The 24,376-nt window shown below is 44.9% G+C and overlaps 1 protein-coding gene across 5 annotated transcripts in view; it reads left to right on the forward strand.

Moving 5' to 3' along the window:
* LOC126092568 (PSME3-interacting protein) overlaps positions 1–24,376 on the forward strand; it is a 138,500-nt gene that overhangs the window by 17,611 nt on the left and 96,513 nt on the right. The gene's annotated exons all lie outside the window — the stretch shown is intronic.

The following is a 24,376-nucleotide window of genomic DNA, read 5'->3' on the forward strand; positions in this document are numbered from 1 at the left end:
AATGGATTTCTCTTCTTCTTCTCTCTCGACTTCTGCCCACAAACGGAAACTTGACCAGCCACCAGTGACACAAGTACTACCGCCTGCCCCACAGTTCCTCGTCGTTTATCTATCTGAGGACGGAAAGGATTTTTCCTCTGTCAACCCTTTCGTTATCCAGAAGGGCATAGATGCCATAGCCGGCACTGTTAAGTCTTGTACCAAGTTGCGTAATGGTATCTTGTTACTAGAAACTGAGAGCGCCTTTCAGGCACAAAAACTCCTTCGGGCCACACTCCTGTACACATTCCCTGTCCGGATGGAGGCTCACCGCATTTTGAATTCGTCGCGTGGTGTGATATCTACTAGATCACTCGATGGATTGACTGACGAGGAGATTCAGTCTTTCCTCACTGAGCAGGGCGTGACGGCTGTCCATAGGGTCATGAAAAAGGTTGACAATGACATTGTACCGACCCGGACACTTTTCTTGACCTTTGATAGTGTTCAGCTGCCATCGCGCATCAAAGCGGGCTACGAGGTTATTTCTGTTCGCCCCTATGTCCCGACACCTACGCGCTGCTACCAGTGTGAGCGTTTTAATCACACTCGCCAGTCTTGTTCCAATGCGGCTAATTGTGTCACTTGTGGCAGGGATGCCCATGAGGGTGACTGTCCACCTCCGTCTCCTCGTTGTGTGAACTGTCAGGGTGACCATGTAGTGTCCTCCCGCGACTGTCCCATCTATAAGGAAGAACGCTGTATCCAAGAAATTCGGGTCAAAGAGAAAGTGTCCACCTCGGCTGCTCGCAAGCTATTTGCTAGTAGGAAGCCCACGCTGCTCCCAGCGTGGAAATACAGTACTGTCTTCGCCTCTCCTCGGACTACCAGGGAGGTGGCAACCCAGACATGCGATCTGACCTTCAGCACCACGGTCGTCCGTTCGGCCAGTGCTAAGATCGTGCGGTCGACGTCTCCTCTTCCTCCCGTCACCCCACAGACACAAGCCCCTTCATCAGCTTCTGCCAAGACGAAGACCCAGAAGTCAGATGCACGGGCCTTCAAGAAGGAACCGTCCTGTGCAGACTTCCTATGTACCTCGAACTCCCAGCCATCGACCAGTACTTCCACCAAACGACCTTCCAAGAAGGCTCATAGGAAGCACAGTTCTCCTTCTCCGCCATGGCGCATTTCTTCTCCTGCGCCACCCAGCGGTTGCCGCCCCAGGCCGTCATCCGTTTCGCCTGGCCGCATCACTGGTAGCCGAACATCTGGCCGTTCACCGGCGGAGGAAGCTCCCCCTCCCGGCCATCTTACCAAGATGGCCTATGAACCTATAGAACCAATGGACGATGACTGTCCGCCTACTGATAGCGGCGGCAGTGCTCGCTCGAAGCCGGGCCCTCAGCAGCCTTCGAGGTGACCTCTTCTTTCATCTTCCTTTTCTTCTTATGATGGCACTTATTCACTGGACTATTCGCAGCATTCGCTCCAACCAAGAGGACTTGAAATTGCTGCTCCGCTTGCACCGTCCGCTCGTCGTAGCCCTCCAGGAAACGAAGCTACGCCCATGCGATCAAATTGCCTTGGCGCACTACACCTCTCTGCGTTTTGACCTACCCCCTGTGGTAGGTATTCCGGCTCATGAAGGGGTTATGTTGCTGGTCTGGGATGATATTTACTACGATCCCATCACATTGCACACCGGCCTGCAGGCAGTTGCCATCCGAATTACTCTCCCCACTTTTACGTTTTCCTTTTGTACCGTTTACACTCCATCGTCATCTGCCGTTACCAGGGCAGACATGATGCAACTTATTGCTCAGCTACCTGCACCATTTTTGTTAACTGGAGACTTCAATGCCCACCATCCCCTTTGGGGCTCTCCAGCATCCTGCCCGAGGGGTTCCCTGTTAGCAGACCTTTTCAACCAGCTCAATCTTGTCTGCCTCAATACTGGCGCCCCTACTTTTCTTTCGGACACATCTCACACCTATTCCCATTTAGACCTCTCTATATGTACTACCCAACTTGCACGCCGGTTTGAGTGGTATGCACTTTCTGATACATATTCGAGCGACCACTTCCCGTGTGTTTTCCATCTCCTGAAGCATACCCCCTCTCTGTGCTCATCTAGTTGGAACATCTCCAAAGCAGACTGGGGGCTCTTCTCTTCCAGGGCGACCTTTCGGGATCAAACCTTCACTAGCTGCGATAGTCAGGTCGCACACCTCATGGAAGTCATTCTCACTGCTGCTGAATATTCCATCCCTCACCCTACTTCTTCTCCATGTCGCATACCGGTCCCCTGGTGGACCGCAGCATGTAGAGACGCTTTACGTGCTCGTCGACGTGCTTTACGCGCCTTTAAACGCCACCCTATAGTGACGAATTGTATCAATCATAAACGATTACGTGCACAGTGTCGTCGTATTATTAAAGAAAGCAAGAAAGCCAGCTGGGCTGCTTTCCCAAGCACCTTCAACAGTTTTACTCCTTCTTCTGTTGTCTGGGGTAGCCTGCACCGGCTATCTGGCACTAAGGTCCACTCACCAGTTTCTGGCTTGACAGTCGCGAAAGACGTCCTTGTGGCCCCTGAGGATGTCTCCCATGCCTTCGGCCGCTTTTTCGCAGAGGTTTCGAGCTCCGCTCATTACCACCCTGCCTTCCTCCCCTGAAAACAGGCAGAGGAGGCTAGACCACCTAACTTCCGCTCCTCGAATCGTGAAAGTTATAATGCCCAATTCACCATGTGGGAACTCGAAAACGCACTTGCCCAGTCACGGTCCTCCGCTCCAGGGCCTGATTCTATTCATATTCAGATGCTGAAGAACCTTTCTCCTGCGGGTAAAGGTTTCGTTCTTCGTACTTATAATCACATCTGGATTGAGGGACATGTTCCCTCATGCTGGCGTGAGTCTATTGTTGTACCGATTCCTAAGCCGGGGAAGGACAAGCACTTGCCTTCCAGTTATCGACCCATCTCGCTTACCAGCTGTGTCTGTAAGGTGATGAAGCGAATGGTTAACTCTCGTTTGGTTTGGCTGCTCGAATCTCGACACCTACTTACCAATGTACAATGTGGATTTCGTAGGCGCTGCTCTGCTGTTGACCGTCTGGTTACCTTGTCGACCTTCATTATGAATAACTTCTCGCAAAAGCGCCCGACCGCGGCTGTGTTCTTTGATTTGGAGAAGGCTTATGACACCTGTTGGAGGGCGGGCATTCTTCGCACCATGCATACATGGGGCCTTTGCGGTTGCCTCCCTCTTTTTATTCGTTCCTTTTTAATGGATCGACAGTTCAGGGTACGTGTGGGTTCTGTCCTGCCAGACACCTTTCGCCAGGAGAATGGGGTGCCACAGGGCTCAGTTTTGAGCGTCGCTCTCTTCGCCATAGCGATCAATCCAATAATGGATTGCCTCTCAGCTGATGTATCAGGCTCCCTTTTCGTGGACGATTTTACCATCTATTGCAGCGCGCAGCATACATGTTTCCTGGAGCGCTGTCTTCAGCGTTCTCTTGACCGTCTTTACTCCTGGAATGTCGCCAATGGCTTCCGTTTTTCTGCCGAGAAGACGGTCTGTATTAACTTCTGGCGCTACAAAGAGTTTCTCCCACCGTCCTTACAACTCGGTCTCGTTGCTCTCCTATTCGTGGAGACAACAAAATTTTTAGGTCTTACATTTGACAGGAAACTTAGCTGGTCTCCACATGTGTCATATTTGGCTGCCCGTTGTACCCGTTCTCTAAATGTCCTCCGTGTTCTCAGTGGTATGTTGTGGGGAGCAGATCGAACCGTCCTACTTCGCCTATGTCGGTCGATCGTCCGCACCAAGCTGGATTATGGGAGCTTTGTATACTCCTCTGCACGGCCATCCATCTTACGCCGCCTCAACTCCATACAACATCGGGGTTTACGTCTTGCGATCGAAGCGTTTTATACTAGTCCCGTCGAGAGTCTTCATGCTGAAGCTGTTGGATTGCCACACACCTACGGTGCGATATACTGCTTTGTCAGTATGCCTGTCGGCTACTGTCAATGCCCGACCACCTGTCTTATCGTTCCTTTTTTGACGACTCTCTCGACCGTCAATACGGGTTGTATGTCTCTGCCCTGCTACCCCCTGGAGTTCGCTTTCGTCGCCTCCTTCAACACCTTGATTTTTCACTCCCTGCAACCTTTCGAGTGGGCGAGAGCCACACGCCACCTTGGCTCCAGGCTCAGGTTCACGTTCACCTTGACCTCAGCTCGCTCCCGAAGGAGGTTACCCCCGGTTCGGTATACCACTCCCGTTTTGTCGAACTTTGTTCGAAGTTCATTAATATGACCTTCATTTATACAGATGGCTCGAAGACCAATGACGGGGTTGGGTGTTCTTTTATTGTCGGGGCACAAAGTTTCAAATACCGACTCCATGGCCATTGTTCGGTCTTCACAGCTGAGCTCTTTGCCCTCTACCAGCCTGTTCTTTACATCTGCCGCCACCGACATTCTGTTTATGTCATCTGCTCTGATTCCCTGAGCGCACTCCAGAGCCTCAGTGATCTGTATCCGGTTCACCCTTTTGTGCACCGGATCCAACGCTCTCTTCAGCAGCTGGTGGACGACGGTTCTCCGGTTAGCTTTATGTGGGTTCCTGGCCATGTCGGTATCCCTGGGAACGAAGCTGCAGATGCTGCGGCCAAGGCTGTGGTCCTCCAGCCTCGGACAGCTTCTTGTTGTGTCCCTTCATCAGATTGTAGGGGTCATTTGTCGGCGCATTTTATCGCTGTGGCATGCCGATCTGGCTGCACTTACGGACAACAAGCTTTGGGCCTTGAAACCTCTTCCCGCGGCTTGGACGTCCTCCTCACACCCTTCTCAGCGGGAGGAGGTCGTTTTGGCCCGGTTACGAGTTGGACGCTGCCGGTTGAGCCATCGCCATCTGCTGACGGCTGCGCCGGCGCCATTCTGCCCATGTGGGCAACTGCTGACGGTCCGCCACATTTTAACGTCCTGTCCAGATGTTAACACACTGCGTCTTGATCTTGGTCTGCCATGTACTCTAGATGCCATTTTAGCAGATGACCCACGAGCAGCTGCTCGCATTCTTCGTTTTATCAACTTGACAAACCTCTCTAAGGACATTTGATTATGCTGTTTATTTAATCCTATGCCTGTCAGTCTGTCTTTTATCGTGTTTTCCCTTTTAGTTGCTGTTTTAAACTTGCGCCTCGCGGTGCATTCCTAACGTAGTCTGGACGCTAATGACCATTGTAGTTGTGCGCCCTAAAACCATAAAAAAAAAAAAAAAAAAAAAAAAATCGGTGACACCCTCCTGAATAGATCCAGCCTGGAGATCCAAATGAGGGACAATTTACCTCTGGAATATTTTACTCAAAAGCACTCTATCATCATTAAACTGTACAGTAGAGCTGTATTTTCTCAGGAACTATAAACAGCTATAGTTCGCTGTTGCTTTCAGCCGTACACAGTACCATCATAGCAAGACCTTGATGGGTAATGTTACAAGGCCAAGTCAGTCAGTCATCCAGACCGTTGCACATGCCACAACTGAAAATGCTGCCTGGGTCCCCTCTTCAGGAACCATATGTTATTCCGGACTTTCCATAGATAAATTTAAGAACATCATAAAAATGAAGAATTGACAAAACCATAAGTCTTCAGTATTTCACACTCAGAAATACTCTTAAGTACTCTTAACTCAACAGTACCCAAATTTGAAATACATACTCATGCACTTGTGAGCACTGTCCCTCACGAATTTCAATTATTGTGTCTCTACTCGGTTCATTTCTTTAGAAGTTTTTATGCTGAGTGACCCACTCGATCCTCTTCTCTAATTCCAGGCTCATTGTTCATCTACTCGGTTTACTCTCAATTAATGTATTCTCTTCAGTTGTGAACTCAACATGCTTCTCACTCCTCATCTGTTTCATTTCTTCACTGTTCTCTGTGTTTCCTTCTTTCCGCTCAACACTGGCAGGAGCTCCTTCTTTTTTAACATCTGGGCCTTCTTTTAAATGCTAATATTCCTTTAACACTTTGAAATTCCACTTAATGCATTATTCACTACCTTAAGCAATTCACTTTCTCTTAAATTGATTTCACTTTCTGTCACTTTTACTTTTCCATGATCCTCTGTAATTGATTTCGAAATGTATACTGACACACGCATCTTGCCATTCCCTTTGTATGCTCTTCTGAGCTGGAACGTGCCCCAACACAACAAGATAATAGAACATTCTTGAACATTCTGGCCAGTCTCAGCCATTTCACCACTCAATTTCTGCCTGCTTAACCAATTTCCCACAAGAAGTCCATTGGTGCACTGATCTGTAGCTTTGAACCCAACACTTGCAGTTCCAAACTAAAACCTTCTTCATGGAAGGGAGATGGATGACTACCGTACCATGTGACTCCCATGTAGCTGTGAGGGTGAGTTGTGGGGCTATAGTGGCAGACATGAACAAACTGCACTTACATTTATTATGTTGTCGTGGACTGGGGTGGTTGGCCACTACCTCCGTACCATTGGATTGCAGCAGTAGGTTGTTGTCAGGATGTTGGCTGTCAGTAGCATATGTGAACAGCATCAGTAATCAAACATTTTATTCGGTTTCAAGTTAACAACCCTTGTAACATCGACCCATAGCAGCTATGCTACCTGTCTGGGCATGTGTTGACAGCAGCAAGGCTGGCGGTTGTGGAAGCAGTGGTCAGCTTGAATTCAGCACGGAATAGGACTGTTGTTACTGGATGCCTGTAGTGGTAAGTGTGCCAACCTGGTGTGGCTCTGCAATTTAAGGCAGGATACGTCTGCAGGCACGGAAGCCTTCTGTGATTCTCGTAGTGGAAGACGTGCTCTAACAGTGGAACCTGCCTGTGAGAAGTGACAGTTTGCCTTCACAAGTACACCACCCAGGACACGAACTGCTGCTCTCCAGGGGAGGAGCCCAGCTGCGGCTGAGGTGAGCCTGAGATGGCCCTCTAGGTGAAAGGCACCAAATCTCTGGGAGTAGATTTAGCCCCAGTACGGAGCTCGTTGGTGGTGGAACCAATATCTTGTGGTGGCAGAACCAATGTCTTGTGGTGGCAGCTTGCAGAACCATGTTACCCCGTCACACGGTGTGTACCTCCCGTCATAGCAGGTGCTGCCTGACAGTAAAAATTTCGGATAGAAATGTCAAGTATTTATACTGGTTAGGTACTCATTTGTTGTGCCGGGTACCACTGCTAATGTCGCACTAGAGTAGTAAGTGATATCATTTTGCTTTTTCACCAGTGTACTTTTTGAATACAGACTATACTCACTGGGGTATCAGACATTTGATAAATAACAGAAAAGCTTCTTATAATATTCCTTTAGTGTTGTCAACTTACTTGGTAGCTGTGCAATTGAAAATCACTCTTACTTGTTCCTTCATGTCTTTGTAATTTACCCGAGGGTGAGTCTTTTGCATGAGACCATTCTTCAAGTTTCTTTCTACAAATGCTTGTCATTAACCTCTGATTGTTGCAGTGCAGCATTATTTATCTCCCTATTTCAGTTTTCAATTTAATTCATACCACTATTAACCGCAAACAAAAAGTGATGGCATAGTGAAGTATTAAGCGCAAAAGGCCTTTGCACTTCTGTGCTGTCATCATATTGTTCTGAAACAGTGTACTTTAATTTTAGTCACCGTACCCTTCTTGGGGATACTGGAGATAATACTAAAATTATCGTCACTTCCTATAAGCAGCATTTCTCTCCCTGAACGGTGACTAATTTTAGTCATTGCTTGTTACTCGTTTTAGTCATTGCAAGGTCTCATGCTAACAAACATTGTGAACAGTGCATTTTCGGCTGCATTTGATGCATGATATCATCTACGTTGGGAAAGAAACATAGCTACTACTCGCAGGTGCAGTGTATTAACTGATGAGAGCTGCCATTTAGGTGATGTATCCTTTAGCTAACAGAATGGCAAGATCATCAGGACTGTAACTCAATATGACCATTAGCTGCAGATGACTGAATGCTATGGAGTAATAAAGGATGTTTCAGCACAGTGTTTACAAACTTTCAGCAAAGATAGAGTGCACCTGGACAATGGGAAATTCACTTGGCATTCCTGGCACGGTATTAACAACATGAAACAAAGAAAGGAAGGATATAAAAAATGTCAGAAAACAAGTTTATTATAGTAGAGCTGAAATGAGAAATAAGAACAAAAACAGGCTACGATTGTCGCCAAAGAAGGTGTTCAAAATTATGAACTCAAATTGTGATGCAAGTCTCACACCTCTGGCATATGGACTCTCATGTGCCAGAGATGTGTGGCCTACATTATCGTTCGGGTTTGTAATTTCAAGCACCTTTTTTGATGATGATCATGTCTCTTTTCATTCTTATTTCTTGATTTCTGCTGTACTAAACACAATAAAACTGTTTTGTGACCTGCTTGTGCCCTTCCTTTTTGTGTTTTGCATCATCATTACCTCACAAGGAAAGCTTTTCTAACCATGCATTGCATTGTCTGGACATACTCTCTCCCTCTCCCCCCCCCCCCCCCCCCTATCTCTCTCTCTCTCTCTCTCTCTCTCTCTCTCTCTCTCTCTTTCTCTCTCTCTCTCCCCCTCCCTCCCATGAAAATTCTGAAAATACAATGTAATAGGATAGATAAAAAGTCTAGTCACCAAGTGGGAGCAGGAGAACACACATATAAAGGTATTTAAATTTGAAAGCTTTCGGAGCCATTGGTTCCTCCTCCTGGCTGATAGGTTGAAGGGGAAGGAAGATGAGTGAAGGAAACGGACGGGAGCTTTAGGAAATGGGGAGAGTTCGTAACTCATTGTTAATGAACTTTTTATGGATAATTATGTAATGCGACCATGTGACCTTTTTTCGAGTGTTTTTCTTAGAACAAATATGTGAATGTCGGAAGTCTTAACAATTTTTTGTAGAAGTGTTTAATTGTGGTATGTGATAGATTACCTGACCTTGTGACAGTCCCTAAAGAGGTGATTTTCCTCAGGTCGCATTTTTGTTTTTTTGTCTTGAGAGTTTGTTGACTTCTGTGAAATACACTTGATTGCAAACAATTCTATTTTGTGGGGGGGGGGGCACTTTCCATCACCTTATTTCCTTTCCATGTACTGTTTTCTGTATCTATTGTAGTTGTTCCATTTCTTTCAGCACTTGTGTGACCAAAGAGCCCAAGCAGTAATGACTGATTCACTTTAACATGTCCAGTGCCATGTGGTGTCACCTCAGATGTATCTGGGCAGATGAAAGTCATGTTGATGTAGACATTTGCTTGCTTGCTTGATTGATTTCTTTCTTTTTTTGCATGTTCTTATCGTCGTAGCACTGCTGGGTTTGAAGAGATGCAACATTGACAAGTATGTGTTGTATCCTTGCACTCACCTTAATAACAGATATTTATAAAATAAATGCACCAGTTACAAATGAAACACAGTTGAGCGCCCCACCAACCAAACAAACAAACAAAACAAATGAAACAGGATTTTTGTGGAAGGTTCAAGACTTTAGGTTGGGCACGATAAATTATTTTACAGCCTGAAGACCAAATTGTGGTGTGTTCATATATTAGTGGCATTGTGGGCATGAGCCAGACTACCCGTCCAAAGCAACAGGGAGAGAGGGGGTTTTGTTGTCTTAAATGTCCCATTGTTTGTACTCCATCCAGGATTCACTGATACAGATTATTTTGATATAATTATGTAGGATTCCAATACCATTTACATATATACTTTTAGGTTTCTATCTATACTAATAATAAAACTATAAAACCACAATGTCTGTACCTATACATTGAAAATATTTGCCAAAAACTGATTGCAGGTGATGTAGAAAGTTTTTAAAAACTTTGTCTGTCTGTCTGAACATGCTAATATCCAAAACTACTGGACAATTTTTCGTGAGGTTTTCACTGGTACCTTGAGCTTAGCTTGGGACAACATACATCCTTTATTTAATCAAAATTGGATCACAGAAAGAAAAGGATATCTCAGTTTAATGTTTTAGGAGTCTGTTCAACTTAGTAGTTCCGATGCTTACCTCAGTGACATGATCATCATCGCACAATACTCCAAAGAACCAGTAGATAGTGTTGTTAGTTTCATAGTACACCAAAGAACCAATAGATGGGGCTGTTAGCTTTGGTGTGTTTTTTTTTTTTACCACAGGGATCAAAGTAGTTTCGAAAGTTTACATCAGTGACAGAATGAAGTGCCGCAATCTTATCTTCATGAAATAAAACTAACAATGAATTTATTTAGCTAGGTTATATGGATTTACTGATTTACTTTGTGTTCTAAAAACTTAATGAATTTGCTTTGCTTCTTTCAATGGATTTTATTTATGAGGTGTGTGCGAGAAGTAATGAGACTGACATTTTTATCTATCAAGTATTTATTTTTTTCAACTAATAACATTGTCTCCTTCAAAATAGTTCCCTTTGGCAGCTATACACCAACGGAGTTGTTGTCCCCAGTTTTGGTAGCAGCACTGAAAAGCTTCAGAGACAACGTCCTTTTAAGATATTTTTCAATTTTGGGAAAAGAAAAGTCACGGGGACTCAGATGAGGTGAATAGGGAAGGGCTGTGGAATACAGGAATGCCTGTTGAGGTCAAAAATTCTGAGAGGCAAGTGGCCATGTGACTTGAAGTGTTGTCATTGTGCAGCATCGAATTGCAAGCAATGTCCAGTCTCATTTGATTCACCCTTTTCTTGAGCCTTTTAAGGATATCTTTATAAAATATGTGGCTGACAGTTTGTCCTGTAGGAACAAATTCCTTAAGAACAATACCCTTACTGTCAAAAAACCAATTCAGCGTTGGTTTGATCTTTGATTTGCTCATTCCAGCTTTTTTGGACGAGGAGGTGCGTTGGTGTGCCATTCCTCATTTTGTCCCTTTACCTCAGGAGTGTGTTTGAAAATCCAGGATCACATGACTAAACCACTCGTGCTCATCGGCAGTCCTCTCAAGAAGATCAGCGCACATGGTTCTTTGATAAGCCTTCTGCCAAGCTGTGAGGTTCTTTTTGGCACAAACCAGTCCCATGTGCAATACTTTGGTCTAAATTTTATTTACGGTGCAAGTGTTTAAGTTTAACAGGTCACCCATCATCCTTACTGTTAAATGTCGTTCTGATCTCACAAGAGCACACACACATGTTCAATGTTCTCGTTGGTTTTTGAATTTGGAGGTCTTCCTGAGTTAGGTTCATACTCAACGTATTGTTGACCTTCCTAAAATGAGCTGTGCCAGCGATAACCTTGTACTCTTGATAAGGGGTTTTCCCCCTAGGCATGCTTCAACTTCTCAAAGGTCACATTTGCAGATTCTCCGAGTTTTGTGTTAGACTTGATGGCAAAACATTGCACTAAATTCAGCTGTTCCATTTTTGTAAAACACTACAAAAAAATAAGTTCACTGATGGTGCTCTCAAAAATCATGTGATGGCTGTACATAGCTGCCATCTGCGTCACCTCTGCTGTACAGCGAGCTACGTTAATTTAAGTATTAACTGTATTTTTCTTACTTGTCACTTCTTCTTCCATGTGTTTTTGTTTTGTTTAGGAAGCTTTAATTGTCGAGTGCGAGTAATAGTGGTCCATAGATTTCGTGTTTGTTTTGAATACAGTCAGAGAGTCCCTTTAGTCAACCATAGTGCCAGTAGTGCTAGTGTTTGTTTTCAATACAGTCCAGAGACAGGTAGTGCTATTTTCATTTTTCATTGTTTTCTACAAGAAGTGTCTAGTAACCACAGTTTAGTCAACTATCAGCCGCCTTTAGTGAATTAGCAGTCTAGTTAAAAGTTGATTAACTCTCTACAGTAAATTGATTTCTTAGGGTGGATAGGATGTGTGACTGCTGTGTACGAACGCAGGAGGAGCTGGCCACTGTTCGCGAACAGCTGAGCGTGTTGATGGCCACGGTCAGCCATCTACAGGCTGCTGCCTCGAAGTGTAGCGGCAGTGGGGAGTCTGGTGCGTCGCATGGTACACCCCAGGTGTTACATGCTTCACCCACTGTCCCTGCTGTTGAGACATCTTCGCGGGTACCGGACGCGGTTGGGCCATCCTCTCCCCAAGATGAGTGGCGGGTTCAGCGGCGTTCGCGGTGCACGAGGCGGAGGGTCAATGTGAAGGCTGGCCGTTGGCATCACCCGCTCTGCCTGTGAGTGGACATGTGGCTGCTTCTTCAGCAAGGTCTGAGCAGGCACACGGGGGGAGGGGTTTATTAGTTATTGGGAGCTCCAACGTTAGGCGGGTGATGGAGCCCCTTAGGGAAATAGCGGAAAGGTCGGGGAAGAAGGCCAGTGTTCACTCTGTCTGCTTGCTGGGGGATCTCATCCGAGATGTGGAGGAGGCCCTGCCAGCGGCGATAGAGAGCACTGGGTGCACCCGACTGCAAATTTTTGCTCATGTCAGCACCAATGCCTCCTGCCGTCTGGGTTCAGAGGTCATCCTCAGTTCGTACGGGCGGTTGGCGGAGTTGGTGAAGGCGGAAAGCCTCGCTCGCGGGGTTGATTCTGAGCTAACTATTTGTAGTATCGTTCCCAGAACCAATCACGGTCCTCTGGTTTGGAGGTGAGTAGAAGGCTTAAACCAGAGGCTCAGACAATTCTGCGGAGATCTGGGGTGCAAATTTCTCGACCTCCGCTATCGGGTGGAGAAATGGAGGGTCCTCCTGAATAGGTCAGGCGTGCACTACACGCAGGAAGTGGCTACAAGGGTAGCAGAGTACATGTGGAGTGCACATGTGGGTTTTTTAGGTTAGAGGATTCCCTCCCTAGGCCCTACAAGACGCCTCCTGAGACGCGGCAAGGTAGGAGTCGGCAAAATGCAACAGGGAATAACAATATTAATGTGCTAATAGTAAATTGCAGGAGCGTCTATAGAAAGGTCCCAGAACTGCTCTCATTAATAAACGGTCACAATGCCCATATTGCACTAGGGGCAGAAAGTTGGCTGAAACCAGACGTAAACAGTAATGAAATCCTAAACTCAGATTGGAATGTACACCGCGGAGGCAGGCTGGACAGTGAAGGGGGAGGCGTGTTTATAGTGATAAGTAGTGCAATAGTATCGAAGGAAATTGACGTAGATCTGAAATGTGAAATAATTTGGGTGGAGGTCACGGTTAAAGCAGGCTCAGATATGGTAATTGGATGTCTCTATAGGCCCCCTGGCTCAGCAGCTGTTGTGGATAATTTGGAAAATATTTGGAGTAGATTTCCCCACCATATTATAGTTCTGGGTGGAGATTTTAATTTGCCAGATATAGACTGGGAGACTCAAACGTTCATAACGGGTGGCAGGGACAAATAATCTAGTGAAATTTTTTTAAGTGCTTTATCTGAAAACTACCTTGAGCAGTTAAAACAGAGAACCGACTCGTGGCGATAACATATTAGACCTTCTGGTGACAAACAGACCCAAACTATTTGAAACAGTTAACGCAGAACAGGGAATCAGTGATCATAAAGCGGTTACTGCATCAATGATTTCAGCCATAAATAGAAATATTTAAAAACGTCGGAAGATTTTTCTGTTTAGCAAAAGTACAAAAAGCAGATTTCAGAGTACCTGACGGCTCAACACAAAAGTTTTGTCTCAAGTACAGATAGTGTTGAGGATCAGTGGACAAAGTTCAAAACCGTCGTTTGTCGGGGACGGCCAGCTCATCCCACGCATCCCCCGATCGTACTAAGACTGTGGTTGCCTGGGATACTGCCGGCATTGAGGCTGATCCCTCACCTGTGGTACAGTGGGAGGTCGTCTCAGGGTGTGGCAGGGGGCGAAAGACATTCCGGAGGGTTGAACGGAAGGCCTCTCCAGTTTGTCTGACGAACCGGTTTCAGGCTCTGTCTCAGGCTGATACTGATCTTCGGCCTGACATGGCTGCTTGTCCTGTTCCAGAGGTTGCCCCTCAGTCTGCAAGATCCGGGCGGTCGCAGAGGGTGGGCTTACTGGTAGTTGGGAGCTCCAACGTCAGGCGCATAATGGGGCCCCTTAGGGATATGGCAGCAAGAGAGGGGAAGAAAACCCATGTGCACTCCGTGTGCATACCGGGGGGAGTCATTCCAGATGTGGAAAGGGTCCTTCCAGATGCCATGAAGGGTACAGGGTGCACCCATCTGCAGGTGGTCGCTCATGTCGGCACCAATGATGTGTGTCGCTATGGATCGGAGAAAATCCTCTCTGGCTTCCGGCGGCTATCTGATTTGGTGAAGACTGCCAGTCTTGCTAGTGGGATAAAAGCAGAGCTCACCATCTGCAGCATCGTGGACAGGACTGACTGCAGACATTTGGTACAGAGCTGAGTGGAGGGTCTGAATCACAGGCTGAGACGGTTCTGCGACCGTGTGGGCTGCAGATTCCTCGACTTGCGCCATAGGGTGGTGGGGTTTCGGGTTCCGCTGGATAGGTCAGGAGTCCACTACATGCAACGAGCGGCTACACGGGTAGCAGGGGTTGTGTGGCGTGGGCTGGGCGGTTTTTTAGGTTAGATGGCCTTGGGCAAGTATAGAAAGGGCAACAACCTCAACGGGTGCGGGGCAAAGTCAGGACATGCGGGGACCAAGCAGCAATCAGTATTGTAATTGTAAACTGTCGAAGCTGCGTTGGTAAAGTACCGGAACTTCAAGCGCTGATAGAAAGCACCGAAGCTGAAATCGTTATAGGTACAGAAAGCTGGCTGAAGCCAGAGATAAATTCAGCCGAAATTTTTACAAAGGTACAGACGGTGTTTAGAAAGGATAGATTGCATGCAACCGGTGGTGGAGTGTTCGTCGCTGTTAGTAGTAGATTGTACTGTAGTGAAGTAGAAGTGGATAGTTCCTGTGAATTATTATGGGTGGAGGTTACACTCAACAACCGAGCTAGGTTAATAGTTGGCTCCTTTTACCGACCTCCCGACTCAGCAGCATTAGTGGCAGAAAAACTGAGAGAAAATTTGGAATACGTTTCACATAAATTTTCTCTGCATGTTATAGTCTTAGGTAGAGATTTCAATTTACCAGATATAGACTGGGACACTCAGATGTTTAGGACGGGTGGTAGGGACAGAGCATCGAGTGACATTACACTGATTGCACTATCCGAAAATTACCTCGAGCAATTAAACAGAGAACCGACTCGTGGAGATAACATCTTGGACCTACTGATAACAAACAGACCCGAACTTTTCGACTCTGTAAGCTCAGAACGGGGAATCAGTGATCATAAGGCCGTTGCAGCATCCCTGAATATGGAAGTTAATAGGAATATAAAAAAAAGGAGGAAGGTTTATCTGTTTAGCAAGAGTAATAGAAGGCAGATTTCAGACTACCTAACAGATCAAAATGAAAATTTCTGTTCCGACACTGACAATGTTGAGTGTTTATGGAAAAAGTTCAAGGCAATCGTAAAATGCGTTTTAGACAGGTACGTGCCGAGTAAAACTGTGAGGGACGGGAAAAACCCACCGTGGTACAACAACAAAGTTAGGAAACTACTGCGAAAGCAAAGAGAGCTTCACTCCAAGTGTAAATGAAGCCAAACCTCTCAGACAAACAGAAGCTAAACGATGTCAAAGTTAGCATAAGGAGGGCTATGCGTGAAGCGTTCATTGAATTCGAAAGTAAAATTCTATGTACCGACTTGACAGAAAATCCTAGGAAGTTCTGGTCTTACGTTAAATCAGTAAGTGGCTCGAAACAGCATATCCAGACACTCCGGGATGATGATGGCATTGAAACAGAGGATGACACGCGTAAAGCTGAAATACTAAACAACTTTTTCCAAAGCTGTTTCACAGAGGAAGACCGCACTGCAGTTCCTTCTCTAAATACTCGCACAAACGAAAAAATGGCTGACATCGAAATAAGTGTCCAAGGAATAGAAAAGCAACTGGAATCACTCAACAGAGGAAAGTCCACTGGACCTGACGGGATACCAATTCGATTCTACACAAAGTACGCGAAAGAACTTGCCCCCCTTCTAACAGCCGTGTACCGCAAGTCTCTAGAGGAACGGAAGGTTCCAAATGATTGGAAAAGAGCACAGGTAGTCCCAGTCCTCAAGAAGGGTCATCGAGCAGATGCGCAAAACTATAGACCTATATCTCTGACGTCGGTCTGTTGTAGAATTTTAGAACATGTTTTTTGCTCGAGTATCATGTCGTTTTTGGAAACCCAGAATCTACTATGTAGGAATCAACAAGGATTCCGGAAACAGCGATCGTGTGAGACCCAACTTGCTCTATTTGTTCATGAGACCCAGAAAATATTAGATACAGGCTCCCAGGTAGATGCTATTTTTCTTGACTTCCGGAAGGTGTTCGATACAGTTCCGCACTGTCGCCTGATAAACGAAGTAAGAGCCTACGGAATATCAGACCAGTTGTGTGGCTGGATTGAAGAGTTTTTAGCAAACAGAACACAGTATGTTGTTCTCAATGGAGAGACGTCTACAGACGTTAAAGTAACCTCTGGCGTGCCACAGGGGAGTGTTATGGGACCATTGCTTTTCACAATATATATAAATGACCTAGTAGATAGTGCCGGAAGTTCCATGCGGCTTTTCGCGGATGATGCTGTAGTATACAGAGAAGTTGCAGCATTAGAAAATCGTAGCAAAATGCAGGAAGACCTGCAGCGGATAGGCACTTGGTGCAGGGAGTGGCAACTGACCCTTAACATAGACAAATGTAATGTATTGCGAATACATAGAAAGAAGGATTCTTTACTGTATGATTATATGCTAGCGGAACAAACACTGGTAGCAGTTACTTCTGTAAAATATCTGGGAGTATGCGTGCGGAACGATTTGAAGTGGAATGACCATATAAAATTAATTGTTGGTAAGGCGGGTACCAGGTTGAGATTCATTGGGAGAGTCCTTAGAAAATGTAGTCCATCAACAAAGGAGGTGGCTTACAAAACACTCGTTCGACCTATACTTGAGTATTGCTCATCAGTGTGGGATCCGTACCAGATCGGGTTGACGGAGGAGATAGAGAAAATCCAAAGAAGAGCGGCGCGTTTCGTCACAGGGTTATTTGGTAACCGTGATAGCATTACGGAGATGTTTAACAAACTCAAGTGGCAGACTCTGCAAGAGAGGCGCTCTGCATCGCGGTATATCTTGCTCGCCAGGTTTCGAGAGGGTGCGTTTCTGGATGAGGTAACGAATATATTGCTTCCCCCTACTTATACCTCCCGAGGAGATCACGAATGTAAAATTAGAGAGATTAGAGCACGCACGGAGGCTTTCAGACAGTTGTTCTTCCCCGCGAACCATACGCGACTGGAACAGGAAAGGGAGGTAATGACAGTGGCACGTAAAGTGCCCTCCGCCACACACCGTTGGGTGGCTTGCGGAGTATAAATGTAGATGTAGATGTAGATGTAGACAATATGCGCTAGATGAGTATGTGCCAAGCAAGAGTTAGAAAACTGCTGTGGAAGCAAAGGGAACTTCACAGCAAACATAAACATAGCCAAAGCCTTGCGGACAAACAAAAATTACGTGAAGCGAAATGTAGTGTGAGAAGGGCTATGCGAGAGGTGTTCAATGAATTCGAAAGTAAAGTTCTATGTACTGACTTGGCAGAAAATCCTAAGAAATTTTGGTCTTATGTGAAAGCGGTAGGTGCATCAAAACAAAATGTCCAGACACTCTGTGACCAAAATGGTACTGAAACAGAGGATGACAGACTAAAGGCCGAAATACTGAATGTCTTTTTCCAAAGCTGTTTCACAGAGGAAGACTGCACTGTAGTTGCTTCTCTAGATTGTCGCACAGGTGACGAAATGGTAGATATTGAAATAGACGACAGAGGGATAGAGAAACAATTAAAATCGCTCAAAAGAGGAAAGGCCGCTGGACCTGATGGGATACCAGTTCGATTTTACACAGAGTACGCGAAGGAACTTGCCCCCCTTCTTGCAATCGGTGTACCGTAGGTCTCTAGAAGAGTGTAGCGTTACAAAGGACTGGAAACGGACACAGGTCATCCCCATTTTCAAGAAGGGACATCGAACAGATGTGCAGATCTATAGACCTATATCTCTAACGTCGATCAGTTGTAGAATTTTGGAATACGTATTATGTTCGAGTATAATGACTTTTCTGGAGACTAGAAATCTACTCTGTAGGAATTAGCATGTGTTTCGAAAAAGACGGTCGTTTGAAACCCAGCTTGCGCTATTCGTCCACGAGACTCAGAGGGCCATAGACACGGGTTCACAGGTAGATGCCGTGTTTCTTGACTTCCTCAAGGCGTTCGATACAGTTCCCCACAGTCGTTTAATGAACAAAGTAAGAGCATATGGACTATCAGACCAATTGTGTTATTGGATTGAAGAGTTCCTAGATAACAGAACGCAGGATGTCATTCTCAATGGAGAGAAGTCTTCCAAACTAAGAGTGATTTCAGGTGTGCCGCAGGGGAGTGTCGTAGGACCATTGCTATTCACAATATACATAAATGACGTTGTGGATGACATCGGAAGTTCACTAAGGCTTTTTGCGGATGATGCTGTGGTATATCAAGAGGTTGTAACAATGGAAAATTGTACTGAAATGCAGGAGGATCTGCAGCGAATTGACGCGTGGTGCAGGGAATGGCAATTGAATCTCAATGTAGACAAGTGTAAAGTGCTGCGAATCCATAGGAAGGAAGATCCCTTATCATTTAGCTACAATATAGCAGGTCAGCAACTGGAAGCAGTTATTGCCATAAATTATCTGGGAGTACGCATTAGGAGTGATTTAAAATGGAATGATCATATAAAGTTGATTGTTGGTAAAGCAGATGCCAGACTGAGATTCATTGGAAGAATCCTAAGGAAATGCAATCCGAAAACAAAGGAAGTACGTTTTTTTTATACGCTTGTTGGCCCGCTGCCCAAATACTGCTCAGCAGTGTGGGATCCGTTCCAGATAGGGTTGATAGAAGAGAGAGAGAAGATCCAACGGAGAGCAGCGTGCTTCGTTACAGGATCATTTAATAATCGCGAAAGTGTTACGGAGATGATAGATAAACTCCAGTGGAAGGCTCTGCAGGAGAGACGCTCAGTAGCTCGGTACGGGCTTTTTTTGAAGTTTCGAGAACATACCTTCACCGAAGAGTCAAGCAGTATATTGCTCCCTCCTACGTATATCTCGTGAAGAGACCATGAGGATAAAATCAAAGAGATTAGAGCCCACACAGAGGCATACTGACAATCCTTTCCACGAACAATACGAGACTGGAATAGAAGGGAGAACCGATAGAGGTACTCAAGGTACCCTCCGCCACACACCGTCAGGTGGCTTGCGGAGTATGAATGAATGTAGATGTAGAAACTTGGACTGATTATCTGGAAGGGATGAACACACCAGAGTACGCAAGTGGAAAAGCAGTGTTGGTAGATCGCGCGCAGCATTGTCTGTATATTTGACTTCTGATTAGGAAATATATTGAGTTTTCGTTGAGATTTGGATACTTTCTTTTGTTTTATGTATCATAAAAATGCCTCAAAAACTGTGGAATCTTTCTCAACACACTGGAACCGTTAAAAGGCAGAGAACTATGCAGATCTTAAGAATCTAGTTAAGATAATGAGATGAAACTTACTGCAACTCAAGAACATCAGGCTTTAACACACTCTTTGGAAACTCCTTCTGCAAGTAAGGCATGACATAACTCTGAGAGAGAATGTCACACATTATCTCACTGCTTACAAACCCTTACTCAAGAGAGAGAACTGCCGAAGTTCTTACCGTGTCCACACAAATCTTTCTCAATCTTTTGAAAGCAAAACAAAATGAGAAGTGTAACTAAGCACTGTTCCTCACTGTCACATATTGTCTCGTGTCTCAGAAACTTTTATTGAAAGAGAGTCCTGACTGAGCGCCGACCATGAGCACCATATAATGTCTCGTACTTCAGAAAGTTTCACCAAAAGAGAATCCTTTTTAAGTTCTCAGCATTTTGGCATAGCTGCTTCATGGTCCCTTGAAAGCAGTGACGAATGGATAGTGTAACTGAGACAGGTTGTGAGCACCATTCATTATCTTATGTCTCAGAAATGTTTATGCAGCATGAGAGCACTTAAGTAATCATTAAGATCGTTGCAATATTGCTGGACTTTTTCAGATCAATGACGAGCACCAACGGTGTTTAGAATTAGCTAGGGAGAATTGTGAATGCACGCATTAAGATCATGAGAATTTTACAGTAAGAGGGAGAGACCAGACTTAATATAGCAGATACAATTAACAACTCATAAAAACTCTTGGCTTTGTGAAAGGCCTATATTGACACTTCGAAATGATCAAGTTGCAAGAATTAACTCGGACATACTTACTAATGTTGAAGGAGAAAATGTAGAGTGTATCTCTATTAACAGAGTTACCAAGCAAGACCACATATCAATTATCCAGCCAAATTTTTAAATTCTTTTACTGCACATGGCATTCCATTAAACAGAATTAATTTGAAAAATGACATCCTGATTATTCTGTTGTGAAGTTTAAGCCCACTGAAACTGCGTAATGGCATGAGGCTGATAGTTACTTCTCTGAAGTATAACATTGTAGAACCAGAAATTTTGATGGGAAGCAGTACAAGTGAGCAAGTTTTTGCATCCCAAAGCCTGATTATTTCTAACAGTTTCCCATTTCACTTTGATTATATAAAACTCCTGGCAAGTTTGTTATGATAAACAAAGCAGAAGACCAGACATTGCATGTTGCAGGCATGGAGCTTAGTGTCAGTTGCTTTTCACATGGCTGGCTATATGTGGCTCTTTTCAGCGTTAGTAAAGCAAATAAGCCCAATCATACTATTTCAAATTTTGTCTACAAAGAAGCCTTATCATTCAAAAATAAAATTCCAGGCTTACAAAGTCTCGGGCATAGCTATAAATAAATATCCGGGTAATGTCAGGTTTTTCACCTAGTATTTTTATTGAATTAAATAGCAAACTGTTTGCGTGCAAGAGAAAGTTTTCACAATATAATAGCATACTTAATGAGTCTACGTGCCAAAATTTTTAGAATGTATTCGTGAGATTGTACTACTTTCCCAAATTTCCAAATTAATATGGAGTTATATGACAAAGTTTAATTCTTGCATTGCTGCACAACACTTTTGCTAATATAACTCAATGATGCAAAGCATGTGACTGGAATAACAACAGAGCATTTGGGTGATGCGTAGTGTGTTTGTGTAATTTTATTCCTTTGTAATAGATATTGGGAAGAAGAGAATACATACAGTAAGTAATTAAATTTATTGCTCGAACAGTCCATGAGTGTACTGCCAGTCCATAGTGTCCAACGAGCACAATATTTCGACAATCAGACATGTCGCCATCGTCAGGTGTGCTGATGAACTGAACTCCTGAGGGCGGGCGGCTGTCTTAAACCCTCTCCCCCTGTGAGGCGTTCTCTCTGCGATCCGTGCCCGTGGCCGCGCATCGACAGTCGCTGAGAGTCTTGCGTCGGCCTCTGTGGTGGCGTCGGTGTAATTGCCTTGTCCGCCTTGGTCGCCCGTTCGTTTTGTTTGATGAGCGTCGTTTTAATTAGACTCAGTGCTGGTTACCATGTCTTGTTGAGGTTATAGCCGCAGTCTCGGTTGATGAGTCCGTTCCTGATACGAATTTCGATAGACTCTCCAATGACGCTGTCCCAGTATTTAGATGTCTGTGCCAAGACCCTGGTATGTTGGTAGTCCATTTCATGATTTTTGGAGAAGCAGTGCTCTGCGACCGCCTACGTGTTGGGGTACTTAAGTCGAGTGTGCCTCTGATGTTCTCGGCAATGATCTTCGATGGTGCGCACTGTCTGTTCATTATAAGTCTTCCGACACTGACATGGAATCTGGTATTGCTGGCCTTCTGCAAACCGATATCGTCTTTGTCATTTCGGAATAATGCTCTTGTTTTATTAGGTGGTCAAAAGACAGTTCCTACTCAGTGTTTCCTCAATATTCGTCCTATTGTCCTCGATAGTGCGCCAGTGTACTGTATATAGGCAGTGGCTATCTCTTCCACCGTGACTTCTTCCGTCTCCACTGTAGAGGTGGGGCGGAGAGCGCATCTGATCTGCCATTCCGAGTACCGTATTTACTCGAATCTAAGCCGCACTCTTTTTCCGGTTTTTGTAATCCAAAAAACTGCCCGCAGCTTAGAATCGAGTGCAAAATAAGCGGAAGTTCTGAAAAATGTTGGTAGGTGCCGTCACAACTAACTTCAGCCGCCGAATATACAGGGTGTTACAAAAAGATACGGCCAAACTTTCAGGAAACATTCCTCACACACAAAGAAATAAAGTATGTTATGTGGACATGTGTCCGGAAACGCTTACTTTCCATGTTAGACCTCATTTTATTACTTCTCTTCAAATCACATTAATCATGGAATGGAAACACACAGCAACAGAACATACCAGTGTGACTTCAAACACTTTGTTACAGGAAATGTTCAAAATGTCCTCCGTTAGTAAGGATACATGCATCCACCCTCCGTCGCATGGAATCCCTGATGCGTTGATGCAGCCCTGGAGAATGGCGTATTGTATCACAGCCATCCACAATACGAGCATGAAGAGTCTCTACATTTGGTACCGGGGTTGCGTAGACAAGAGCTTTCAAATGCCCCCATAAATGAAAGTCAAGAGGGTTGAGGTCAGGAGAGCATGGAGGCCATGGAATTGGTCCGCCTCTACCAGTCCATCGGGCACCGAATCTGTTGTTGAGAAGCATACGAACACTTCGACTGAAATGTGCAGGAGCTCCATTGTGCATGAACCACATGTTGTGTCGTACTTGTAAAGACACATGTAGAGTATCCCGTATGAAATCATGATAACGTGCTCCATTGAGCATAGGTGGAAGAACATGGGGCCCAATCAAGACATCACCAACAATGCCTGCCCCAACGTTCACAGAAAATCTGGGTTGATGACGTGATTGCACAATTGCATGTGGATTCTCGTCAGCCCACACATGTTGATTGTGAAAATTTACAATTTGATCACGTTGGAATGAAGCCTCATCCGTAAAGAGAACATTTGCACTGAAATGAGGATAGACACATTGTTGGGTGAACCATTCGCAGAAGTGTACCCGTGGACGCCAATCAGCTGCTGATAGTGCCTGCACACACTGTACATGGTACGGAAACAACTGGTTCTCCTGTAGCACTCTCCATACAGTGACGTGGTCAACGTTACCTTGTACAGCAGCAACTTCTCTGACGCTGACATTAGGGTTATCGTCAACTGCACGAAGAATTGCCTCGTCCATTGCAGGTGTCCTCGTCGTTCTAGGTCTTCCCCAGTCGCAAGTCGTAGGCTGGAAGTTCCGTGCTCCCTAAGACGCCGATCAATTGCTTCGAACGTCTGGCTGTTGGGACACCTTCGTTCTGGAAATCTGTCTCAATACAAACGTACCATGCCATGGCTATTGCCCCGTGCTAATCCATACATCAAATGGGCATCTGCCAACTCCGCATTTGTAAACATTGCACTAACTGCAAAACCACGTTCGTGATGAACACTAACCTGTTGATGCTACGTACTGATGTGCTTGATGCTAGTACTGTAGAGCAATGAGTCGCATGTCAACACAAGCACCGAAGTCAACATTACCTTCCTTCCATTGGGCCAACTGGCGGTGAATCGAGGAAGTACAGTACATACTGACGAAACTAAAATGAGCTCTAACATGGAAATTAAGCGTTTCCGGACATATGTCCACATAACATCTTTTCTTTATTTGTGTTTGAGGAATGTTTCCTGAAAGTTTGGCCGTACCTTTTTGTAACACCCTGTATGTAGCTCTACACAGGCATGTTTTGCTGGCACAATAATAAATGCCAAAACCTCTGCGTCAGTAAATAATTTTTTTTAAAAAAGAGGTGGAAGACGATCTTTATTCTCCGCCCTGAGTTTCGACCACTGCATTTTCATACATTATCCAACGAAGTAAATACAAATTCCGTATTGTTCATTTCGAATGTAGCAGCATTTCAATGTACTACGAAAATCCGACTGGCAAGACTGTTTGGGATGTTTGTCAACATGGCCAACTCTACGTTCTGAATTTTTTCCTACCTGTGAGAAGAGATGGTTGCTAATAGGAATTTTTTGAATTGTGAATCACATACAGTATTCTCTTCACCATAAGAATAATATGAATATAAAAATTTTGCCAAGTATTCTTTCGTGTTTGCTGCTATCTCATTTATATCCTGTCTGCCTAATAAACTACGAAACTAGAGTTAGACAACAGCAAACGCGGAAGAATATACATATCATGTCATGGTTATTCCGTATTATTCTTGCGCCTTCATTCAGAAATGAAGCACGGCAATTGACTAGATTTTTAAATCTAAGATGACT

Source organism: Schistocerca cancellata, chromosome 7 (assembly GCF_023864275.1).
Source record: "Schistocerca cancellata isolate TAMUIC-IGC-003103 chromosome 7, iqSchCanc2.1, whole genome shotgun sequence".
In the NCBI taxonomy this organism is placed as follows: domain Eukaryota; kingdom Metazoa; phylum Arthropoda; class Insecta; order Orthoptera; family Acrididae; genus Schistocerca; species Schistocerca cancellata.